Genomic DNA, 10,061 nt, shown 5'->3' with positions numbered 1-10,061 from the left:
AAATTAATTTCTTTCCATTTTTTTTAAATTATTATTATTTTCAAAAATCCTTGCTACAATTAATGATTTAATTCAAAATTTTCAAATTGTTACTTGCCTATTAAGAAAGGATTAAATTTTAATTCTAGAATCATATCTTTTAATTTCCTGTTAGTCAAGTAATCAATTTTAATTTTAAAAATTTCTCTTTTTAATTTGATTCTCAATCATATCTTCTCAATAATATCTTTTCAATCACATCTTTTTCAAAATTAATTTTCAATCATACCTTTTTGATTTCTAATTTCAAAATCTTTTCCAAAAATCACTTAATTTCTTTCCCAATCTTAGTTTTTGAAAATCATTTACCAAATTTTCAAAATTTCTTTTAATTATTTCAAAATCTTTTACTTTAATTTCTAAAATTATTCCCCTCTTCCCAAATCCTTCTATTTAAAGGACTAACACTTCTCCATTATCAGCAATTCAAACTCTGTCCCTCTTGATAAGTTTGAATTCTCTCTTCTCTACCTCATCCTTCTATTTTTATTTTCCTCTGACACCTCAAGGAATCTCTATACTGTGACATAGAGGATTCCATATTTTCTTCTCCTCTCTTTTCATATGAACAGGAGAAAGGACAAGGGCATTCTTGTTGAAGCTGATCCTAAACCTGAAAGGACCTTGAAGAGAAAGCTAAAAGAAGCTAAAGTACAACTCTCTATAGAGGACCTAACAGAAACTTTCAAACAAGAAGAAGCCATGGCAGCCGAAAACAACAACAATGCCAACAATGCAAGGAAGGTCCTTGGTGACTTTACTGCACCTACTCCCGACTTCTATGGGAGAAGCATCTCAATCCCTGCCATTAGAGCAAACAACTTTGAGCTTAAACCTCAATTAGTTTCTCTGATGCAACAGAATTGCAAGTTTCATGGACTTCCATTGGAAGATCCTCATCAGTTCTTAGCTGAATTCTTGCAAATCTGTGACACTGTCAAGACCAATGGGGTTGATCCCGAGGTCTACAAGCTTATGCTCTTTCCCTTTGCTGTAAGAGACAGAGCTAGAACATGGTTGGATTCACAACCTAAAGAAAGCCTGAACTCTTGGAAAAAGCTAGTGAATGCCTTCTTGGCAAAGTTCTTTCCACCTCAAAAATTGAGCAAGCTTAGAGTGGAAGTCCAAACCTTCAGACAAAAGGAAGGTGAATCCCTCTATGAAGCTTGGGAAAGATACAAGTAATTGATCAGAAGGTGTCCTTCTGACATGCTTTCAGAATGGAGCATCATAGGTATCTTCTATGATGGTCTATCTGAACTGTCCAAGATGTCATTGGACAACTCTGCTGGAGGATCTCTTCATCTAAAGAAGACACCTGCAGAAGCTCAGGAACTCATTGAAATGGTTTCAAATAACCAATTCATGTACACCTCTGAAAGGAATCCTATGAATAATGGGACAAGTCAGAAGAAAGGAGTTCTTGAGATTGATACTCTGAATGCCATATTGGCTCAGAACAAAATATTGACTTAGCAAGTCAATATGATTTTTCAAAGTCTGTTTGGAATGCAAGCAGCAATAGTCAGTACCAAAGAAGCTTCATCTGAAGAAGAAGCTTATGATCCTGAGAACCCAGCAATGGAAGAGGTGAATTACATGGGAGAATCCTATGGAAACACCTATAATCCTTCATGGAAAAATCATCCAAACCTCTCATGGAAGGATCAACAGAGGCCTCAACAAGGCTTCAACAACAATAATGGTGGAATAAATAGGTTTAGCAATGGCAAACCTTTTCCATCATCTTCTCAGCAACAAACAGAGAATTCCAAGCAGAATCACTCTGAATTAGCAACTGTAGTCTCTGATTTAATTAAAACCACTCAAAGTTTCATGACTGAAACAAGGTCCTCCATTAGAAATTTGGAGGCACAAGTGGGTCAGTTGAGTAAGAAAGTTACTGAACTCCCTCCTAGTACTCTTCCAAGCAATACAGAAGAGAATCCAAAAGGAGAGTGCAAGGCAATCAACATAACCCACACGGCCAAACCTGGAGAGGAGGAAGAGGCAGTGATCTCTACTGAGGAAGACCTCAATGGACGTCCACTGGCCTCCAAGGAGTTCCCTAATGAGGAACCATGGGAATCTGAGGCTCACACTGAGACCATAGAGATTCCATTGAATTTACTTTTGCCATTCATGAGCTCTGATGAGTATTCTTCCTCTGAAGATGATGAAGATGTTACTGAAGAACAAGTTGCTAAGTACCTTGGAGCAATCATGAAGCTAAATGCCAAGCTATTTGGTAATGAGAATTGGGAGGATGAACCCCCCTTGCTCACCAAAGAACTGGATGACTTGACTAGGCAGAAATTACCTCTGAAGAGATAAGATCCTAGAAATTCTCAATACCTTGTACCATAGGCACCATGACCTTTGAGAAGGCTCTATGTGACCTAGGGTCAAGCATAAACCTCATGCCTCTCTCTGTAATGGAGAAGCTAGGGATCCTTGAGTTACAAGCTGCAAGAATCTCACTAGAGATGGCAGACAATTCAAGGAAACAGGCTTATGGACTTGTAGAGGATGACTTGGTAAAGGTTGAAGACCACTACATCCCTGCTGATTTCATAATCCTAGATACTGGAAAGTGTATAGATGAATCCATCATCCTTGGCAGACCCTCCCTAGCCACAGCAAAAGCTGTGATTGATGTTGACAGAGGAAAATTGGTCCTTCAAGTGAATAAGGACTCCCTTGTGTTTAAAGCTCAAGGATCTCCCTCTGTAACCATGGAGAAGAAGCATGAAAAGCTTCTCTCAATACAGGGTCAAACAAAACCCCCACATTCAAACTCTAAGTTTGGTGTTGGGAGGCCACAACCAAACTCTAAGTTTGGTGTTAAGAGGCCATCATCATGCTCTGAGTATTTGTGAGGCTCTATGAGAGCCCACTGTCAAGCTACTGACATTAAAGAAGTGCTTGTTGGGAGGCAACCCAATTTTACTTATCTATGTTAAATTTTTATTTTCCATTGTTATTTTATGTTTTCTATAGGTTGATGATCATGTGAAGTCACAAAAACAATTGAAAAAGTAAAAACAAACTGAAAAACAGAACGAAAAATAGCACACCTTAGAGGAGAAGCCTACTGGCGTTTAAACACCAGTAAGGGCAGCAGAATGGGCGTTAAACGCCCATTCTGGGTGTTTAATGCCAGAAATGGACACCAGACTGGCGTTTAACGCTAGAAAAGGGCAAGAAGCTGGTGTTAAACGCCAGAAATGGGCAACAACCTGGCGTTTAATGCCAGGATTGGTAGCAAAGGGCATTTTGCAAGCTTAATTGGTGTAGGGATGAGAAATCCTTGACACCTCAGGATCTGTGGACCCCACAGGATCCCCACCAACCTCAACTCACTCTCTCTCTTCTTCACACCTTTTCATAATACTCTTCCCCAAATACCCTTCACCAATCACCTTAATACCTCTTCCCCAAAAACCCCTCACCTATCAAATCCTACCCTCTTCTCCATAAATCCTTCACCAATCCACATCCATCCATCATAAACCCACCTACCTCACCATTCAAATTCAAACCACTTTCCCTCCCAAACCCACCCATACATGGCCGAACCTTACCATCTCCCCACTCCTATATAAACCCATCTTCACCCCTTCATTTTCACACATCTTAAACACTACTTCTCCCCCTTAGCCGAAATACTAACCCCCCTCCATCTCCTCTATTTTTTCTTCCTCTACTCTCTTCCTTCTTCTTTTGCTCGAGGACGAGCAAACTTTCTAAGTTTGGTGTGGTAAAAGCGTTGCTTTTTGTTTTTCCATAACCATTTATGGCACCTAAGGCCGGAGAAACCTCTAGAAAGAGGAAAGAGAAGGCAAAAGCTTCCACCTCTGAGTCATGGGAGATGGAGAGATTCATCTCAAGGGTACATTAAGACCACTTCTATGAAGTTGTGGCCAAGAGGAAGGTGATCCCTGAGGTCCCTTTCAAGCTCAAAAAGGGTGAATACCCAAAGATCCGACATGAGATTCGAAGAATAGGTTGGGAAGTTCTCACCAACCCCATTTAACAAGTCGGAATATTAATGGTTCAAGAGTTCTATGCCGATGCATGGATCACCAAAAACCATGATCAAAGTGTGAACCCGGACCCAAAGAATTGGCTTACAATGGTTCGGGGGAAATACTTAGATTTCAGTCTGAAAAATGTAAGGTTGGCATTCAACTTGCCCATGATGCAAGGAGATGCACACCCCTACACTAGAAGGGTCAACTTTGATCAAAGGTTGGACCAAGTCCTCATAGACATTTGTGAAGAGGGCGCTCAATGGAAGAAAGATTCAAGAGGGAAGCCGGTTCAACTAAGAAGGCATGACCTCAAGCCCGTGGCTAGGGGATTGTTGGAGTTCATCCAACGCTCAATCATTCCCACTAGCAACCAGTCTGAAGTTACTATAGACCGGGCTATCATGATCCATAGCATCATGATTGGAGAGGAAGTAGAAGTTCATGAGGTTATATCCCTAGAACTCTACAAGGTGGCAGACAAGTCCTCTACTTTGGCAAGGTTAGCCTTTCCTCATCTCATTTGTCACCTCTGTAATTCAGCTGGAATTGACATAGAGGAAGACACCCTCATTGATGAGGACAAGCCCATCACTAAAAAAAGGATAGAGCAAACAAGAGATCCCACTCATGGACAAGAGCATGAGGAAATTCCTCATCATGAAATCCCTAAGATGCCTCAAGGGATGCATTTTCCTCCACAAAATTATTGGGAGCAAATTAACACCTCCCTAGGAGAATTAAGTTCCAATATGGGACAACTAAGGGTGGAACACCAAGAGCATTCTATCCTCCTTCATGAAATTAGAGAAGATCAAAGAATCATGAGAGAGGAGCAACAAAGGCAAGGAAGAGACATTGAGGAGCTCAAGCACTCCATAAGATCTTCAAGAGGAAGAACAAGCCGCCATCACTAAGGTGGACCCGTTCTTTAATTTCCTTGTTCTTTATTTTTCTGTTTTTCATTTCCTATGCTTTATGTTCTATCTATGTTTGTGTCCTTACTACGTGATCATTAGTGTCTTAGTGTCTATGTCTTAAAGTTATAATGTCCTATGAATCCATCACCTTTCTTAAAAGAAAAATGTTTTAATCAAAAAAGAAAAAGAAGTGCATGAATTTCGAATTTTAAAACAGATTAATTATTTTGATGTGGTGGCAATACTTTTTATTTTTCTGAATGAATGCTTGAACAGTGCATATTTTTGAATTTGTTATCCATGAATGTTAAAATTGTTGACTCTTGAAAGAATGATGGAAAAGGAAAAATGTTATTGATAATCTGAAAAATCAAAAAATTGATTCTTGAAGCAAGAAAAAGCAGTGAAGAGCTTGCAGAAAAAAATATATGCGAAAAAAAAAGACAAGAAAAAGAAAGAAAAAGAAAAAAGCAAGCAGAAAAAGCCAATAACCCTTTAAACCAAAAGGCAAGGGTAAAATAAAAAGGATCCAAGGCTTTGAGTATCAGTGGATAGGAGGGCCCACATGAATAAAATCCTGGCCTAAGCGGCTGAACCAAGCTGTCCCTAACCATGTGCTTGTGGCGTGAAGGTGTCAAGTGAAAGCTTGAGACTGAGCGATTAAAGTCGTGATCCAAAGCAAAAAGAGTGTGCTTAAGAGCTCTAGACACCTCTAATTGGGGACTCTAGCAAAGCTAAGTCACAATCTGAAAATGTTTACCCAGTTATGTGTTTGTGGCATTTATGTATCCGGTGATAATACTGAAAAACAAAATGCTTAGGGTCACGGCCAAGACTCATAAAGTAACTGTGTTCAAGAATCAACATACTTAACTAGGAGAATCAATAACACTATCTGAATTCTGAGTTTCTATAGATGCCAATCATTCTGAACTTCAAGGGATAAAGTGAGATGCCAAAACTGTTCGGAAGCAAAAAGCTAATAGCCCCGCTCATCTAATTAAGACTGATCTTCATAGATGTTTTTGGAATTCATTGTATATTCTCTTTTTTTTATCCTACTTTGTTTTTAGTTGCTTGGGGACAAGCAACAATTTAAGTTTGGTGTTGTGATGAGCAGATAATTTATACGCTTTTTGGCATTGTTTTTAGTATGTTTTTAGTATATTTTAGTTAGTTTTCATTATATTTTTTATTAGTTTTTAAATAAAAATCACATTTCTGGACTTTACTATGAGTTTGTGTGTTTTTCTGTGATTTCAGGTATTTTCTGGTTGAAATTGAGGGACCTGAGCAAAAATCTGATTCAGAGGCTGAAAAAGAACTGCAGATGCTGTTGGATTCTGACCTTCCTGCACTCGAAGTGGATTTTCTGGAGCTACAGAAGCCCAATTTGAGCGCTCTCAATTGAGTTGGAAATTAGACATCCTGGGCTTTCCAGCAATATGTAATAGTCTATACTTTGCCCGAGATTTGATGGCCCAAACTGGCGTTCCAAGTCAGCATAGAAATTCTGGCGTCAAAACGCCAGAACTGGCATAAAAGCTGACGTTTAACTCCAAGAAAAGCCTCTACACGTGAAAGCTTCAACGCTCAGCCCAAGCACACACCAAGTGGGCCCGGAAGTGGATTTCTGCATTAATTACTTATTTCTATAACCCTAGGCTACTAGTTATCTATAAATAGGACCTTTGGAATACTTTTCATCTTTGGGAGGCTGGCCATTCGGCCATGCCTAGACCCTTTTGTTCTTATGTATTTTCAATGGTGGAGTTTCTACACACCATAGATTAAGGTGTGGAGCTCTGCTGTTCTTCATGAATTAATGCAAAGTACTACTGTTTTCTATTCAATTCACGCCTACTTCTTCTCTAAGATATACACTCGTTCTTCAACTTGATGAATGTGATGATCTGTGACACTCATCATCATTCTCACCTATGAACGCGTGCCTGACAACCACTTCCGTTTTACATGCAAACAAGATTGAATGTGTATCTCTTGGGTTTCTAATCTAAGATTAAAACCTTCGTGGTATAGGCTAGAATTATTGGCGGCCATTCCTGAGATCCGAAAAGTCTAAACCTTGTCTGTGGTATTCCGAGTAAGATCTGGGAAGGGATGACTATGACGAGCTTCAAACTCGCGAGTGTTGGGCGTAGTGACAGACGCAAAAGGATCAATGGATCCTATTCCAACATGATCGAGAACCGACAGATGATTAGCCGTGCGGTGACAGCGCATTTGGACCATTTTCACTGAGAGAACGGGAAGTAGCCATTGACAACGGTGATGCCCAACATAAAGCTTGCCATGGAAAGGAGTATGAATGATTGGAAGAAGGCAATAGGAAAGCAGAAGTTTAGGAGGAACAAAGCATCTTCATACGCTTATCTGAAATTCTCACCAATGAATTACATAAGTATCTCTATCTTATTTTATGTTTTATTTATCTTTTAATTATCTTAAACTCCATAACCATTTGAATCCACCTGACTTAGATTTACAAGATGACCATAGCTTGCTTCAAGTCGACAATTTCTATGGGATCGACCCTTACTCACGTAAGGTTTTTTACTTGGACGACCCAGTGCACTTGCTGGTTAGTTGTGCGGAGTTGTGACAAAGTGTTGAGATTACAATTGTGCATACCAAGTTGTTGGCACCATTGATGATCACAATTTCATGCACCACCTATACCACGAAGACTCTGATCTCACAGATTCGAATGCTCTGTTGTCAGGAGATGCAATCAAATACGTGAACTAGGAATCAAAGAGATACACACTCAATCTAAGGTAGAACGGAAGTGGTTGTCAGGCACGCGTTCATAGGTTGAGAATGGTGATGAGTGTCACGGATCATCACATTCATCATGGTTAAGTACGAGTGAATATCTTAGAACAGAAACAAGCGTGTTTGAATAGAAAACAGAAGTAATTGCATTAATTCATCGAGACACAGCAGAGCTCCTCACCCCCAATCATGGGGTTTAGAGACTCATGCTGTTAGAAATACAATATGAAACGTGTAAAATGTCATGAGGTGCAAAATAAATCTCTAAAAGTAGTTTTTATACTAAGCTAGTGACCTAGGTTTATAGAAATTGAGTAGACTAAGATAGATAGTGCAGAAATCCACTTCTAGGGCCCACTTGGTGTGTGCTTGGGCTGAGCATTGAAGCTTCCATGTGTAGAGACTTTTTTTGGAGTTAAACGCCAGGTTGTAGCCTGTTTCTGGCGTTTAACTCTGGTTTGCAACCTGTTTCTCGCGTTTAACGCCAGAATAGGGTAAAGAATTGGCGTTAAACGCCAATTTGCATCGTCAAAGCGTGGGAAAAGTATGGACTATTATATATTGCTGGAAAGCCCTGGATGTCTACTTTCCAACGCTATTGAGAGCGCGCCAATTGGGCTTTTGTAGCTCCAGAAAATGCATTTCGAGTGCAGGGAGGTCAGAATCCAACAGCATCTGTAGTCCTTTTTCAGCCTCTGAATTAGATTTTTGCTCAGGTCCCTCAATTTCAGCCAGAAAATATCTGAAATCACAGAAAAACACACAAACTCATAGTAAAGTCCAGAAATGTGATTTTTGCATAAAAACTAATAAAAACATAGTAAAAACTAACTAAATCATACTAAAAACTACCTAAAAATAATGCCAAAAAGCGTATAAATTATCCACTCATCACAACACCAAACTTAAATTTTTGCTTGTCCCCAAGCAACTGAAAATCAAATAGGATAAAAGGAAGAGAATATACTATAAATTCCAAAATATCAATGAAACTTAGCTCCAATTAGATGAGCGGGACTAGTAGCTTTTTGCCTCTGAACAGTTTTGGCATCTCACTTTATCCTTTGAAATTCAGAATGGTTGGCATCTATAGGAACTCAGAATTCAGATAGTGTTATTGATTCTCCTAGTTTAGTATGTTGATTCTTGAACACAGCTACTTTATGAGTCTTGTCCGTGGCCCTAAGCACTTTGTTTTCCAGTATTACCACCGGATACATAAATGCCACAGATACATAACTGGGTGAACCTTTTCAGATTGTGACTCAGTGTTGCTAGAGTCCCCAATTAGAGGTGTCCAGGGTTCATAAGCACACTCTTTTTGCTTTGGATCACGAATTTAACCACTCAGTCTCAAGCTTTTCACTTGACACCTTCACGCCACAAGCACATGGTTAGGGACAGCTTGGTTTAGCCGCTTAGGCCATGATTTTATTCCTTTGGGCCCTCCTATCCATTAATGCTCAAAGCCTTGGATCCTTTTTATTACCCTTGCCTTTTGGTTTAAAGGGTTACTGGCTTTTTGCTCTTGCCTTTTGGTTTAAAGAGCTATTGGCTTTTTCTGCTTGCTTTTCCTTTTTCTTTCTTTTATATTTTTTTATATTTTTTTTTTTGCAAGCTTTGTTCTTCACTGCTTTTTCTTGCTTCAAGAATCAATTTTATGATTTTTCAGATTATCAATAACTTTTCTCCTTTTTCGTTATTCTTTCAAGAGCCAACAATTTTAATATTCATAAACAACAAATTCAAAAGACATATGCACTGTTCAAGCATTCATTCAGAAATCAGAAAGTATTGTCACCTCATCAAAATAATTAAACTAATCTCAAGGATGAATTTAAAATTCATGTACTTCTTGTTCTTTTGTAATTAAAGCATTTTTCATTTAAGAAAGGTGATGGATTCATAGGACATTCATAGCTTTAAGACATAGACACTTGAACACTAATGATCATGTAATAAAGACACAAACATGAATAAACATAGAGCATAGTAAACGAAAAATAAGAAAAATAAAGAACAAGAAAATTAAAGAATGGGTCCACCTTAGTGACGGCGGCTGGTTCTTCTTCTTGAAGATCTTATGGAGTGCTTTAGCTCCTCAATGTCTCTTCCTTGCCTTTGTTGCTCCTCCCTCATAGTTCTTTGATCTTTTCTAATTTCATGGAGGATGTTAGAATGCTCTTGGTGCTCCACCCTTTTCTTAGTGATGGGCTTGTGAGATAAATCTCTCCATCTCCCATGACTCAGATTTAGAAGCAATTGTCTTCCCTTT

The 10,061-nt window shown here is 38.9% G+C and overlaps 1 non-coding gene across 1 annotated transcript; it reads right to left on the bottom strand.

Annotated features, from left to right (window-relative positions):
* Positions 1-1,146: 1,146 nt before the first annotated feature.
* Positions 1,147-1,254, bottom strand: LOC148561171 (small nucleolar RNA R71). Its single transcript, XR_015887859.1, has one exon. It is a non-coding gene; the product is annotated as a small nucleolar RNA R71 (small nucleolar RNA).
* Between the last annotated feature and the right edge of the window lie 8,807 nt (positions 1,255-10,061).

This window comes from Arachis ipaensis, chromosome B6 (assembly GCF_059453495.1).
Source record: "Arachis ipaensis isolate K30076 ecotype BB chromosome B6, ASM5945349v1, whole genome shotgun sequence".
Lineage (NCBI taxonomy): Eukaryota > Viridiplantae > Streptophyta > Magnoliopsida > Fabales > Fabaceae > Arachis > Arachis ipaensis.
Note: the sequence above shows the minus strand (reverse complement) of the source record. Positions and strands in the feature narration are given on the sequence as shown.